Source organism: Gouania willdenowi, chromosome 2, assembly GCF_900634775.1.
Source record: "Gouania willdenowi chromosome 2, fGouWil2.1, whole genome shotgun sequence".
NCBI classification, from domain to species: Eukaryota; Metazoa; Chordata; class Actinopteri; order Blenniiformes; family Gobiesocidae; genus Gouania; species Gouania willdenowi.
In genome coordinates, this window is record NC_041045.1 from 9,729,745 (window position 1) to 9,731,437 (window position 1,693).

General features: G+C 35.2%; 1 long non-coding RNA gene across 1 annotated transcript; it reads left to right on the forward strand.

The window, feature by feature from the left end:
• The first annotated feature begins 307 nt into the window (after positions 1–307).
• LOC114478890 (uncharacterized) lies at positions 308–1,064 on the forward strand. The gene is made up of 2 exons (XR_003675918.1): positions 308–554; positions 902–1,064. It is a non-coding gene; the product is annotated as an uncharacterized LOC114478890 (long non-coding RNA).
• The last annotated feature ends 629 nt before the right edge of the window (positions 1,065–1,693 follow it).

Sequence of the window (1,693 nt, forward strand, 5' to 3'; positions counted from 1 at the left end):
AGCCAAAAGAGTTTGGGAACCACTGCAATAGACCATGCAAGTATTTTTGTATTTTACTGTTTTTTTTTTTGGATATTTACCATACTCCCAATACGCCTCATAAAACAACTTGTAAAGATTTTTTTCAAATATTGAATAGTAAATGTGATCAATAAAAAAAATTAAAAAAATAGAAATGCAGTCAACATATTTTACTCTGGCTTTTTTTGGTTTCCGGCTCAGTTCGACTTCTGTCCAATCGGCTGCGAACACTAAGGGCCAATCAGCAGCCAGTACGTCAGAGCCTGTACGTCACAGCCAGTACGTCGCAGCTTGTACGTCACAGCCACGCGCCGCTGCAATTCATCCATTTCTTTCTCTGAGTAGAAGAAACACTGAACAATGGCCAGAACCAAGCAGACCGCCCGTAAATCCACCGGAGGTAAAGCTCCCAGGAAGCAGCTGTCCACCAAGGCTGCCCGTCAGAGCGCCTCGGCCACCGTCGGAGTGAAGAAGCCTCACCGCTACAGGCCCGGTACCGTGGCTCTGAGAGAGATCTGTCGCTATTGAAAAATGTAATGAACCCCAACCCTTGTTTTTGGTGTTATTAATGATCTTGTCATCCGTTTTTTCGTCCATTAACTACTCCTACACCGTTTGTCCGACTTTGACAAATAAGCTATAAAAAAAAAAAAAATCAGAAATTTGCCGTGATTTATGTATTTTATATCTATTCACTTGCTTTATCTTCAGGAAATGAAAATATTCTAGTTTAAATGTTTGCTGCCTGTTATTTGTGTGTGTGTGTATTTTGTAGTTATCTTGTTTCTTTATTTTTTTATTTATTTTTTTGAATAAAAAACATGCATAATATTTCATATTTATTTTCATTTGTTAATTTTCCTCTTTCTCTCTCTCACAGGAACTGAAGCTGTGTTGGTTCTTAATCTGAAGCAGAGTCTGCTGAGTGATGGACACTCTCCAGTCATGGCTGCTCCGGTGTGTTGATGTGTTCTTTTGCAGCAACAACCAAGTTGTTTTGTTCTAAACTGTAACTGGCCAATAAAATTGATTCTGATCTCTGGCACAGGTGGGACTTAGAACCACAATGTTTATCACTGCGTTAGTGACGTACCTGCTTTGAAATATGTTTCTCTGCTAATACTAGTGTTTAATCTGAACACGTAAACCTCTTTAATTTATTATCAACTGTGTGATTTGGATAACATTAATTAGACTTGTTAGGATTATTTCAAACAAGATGTTTTTTTGATTATTTTATTTCATGGACTTAAGTAAAAGGAACTCTGTGATTGGTTTAAACCTCATTACCTCCAGTTTTTAAAAGGCCCTTATTTACACTGACTCTTTGTTTACTACAACTACTTTGTTCAGAAAGGGGGAAATTACCTGCGTTACAGCCGCTCAAGAAATAGTACAAATAAAAAGAATAAACACTTAACAAAGAAGGAGAGAGAAAAAAAAAGTACATAATTAAAAACTGTTAATTAAATAAGGATTAAATACAAGTACACACGTTACAATAGTAAAAAAAAATCAAATAAGATGAATAATAAAACATATATATATACAACAATCAAGACATCTTGAAGTTTGTGATATTGAATTTTTTCCTGATTGTATTGTAATTTCAATAATATTTGATGTGTTAAATATAACAACTACATTACAGATACATGTTAAATGTCATTGT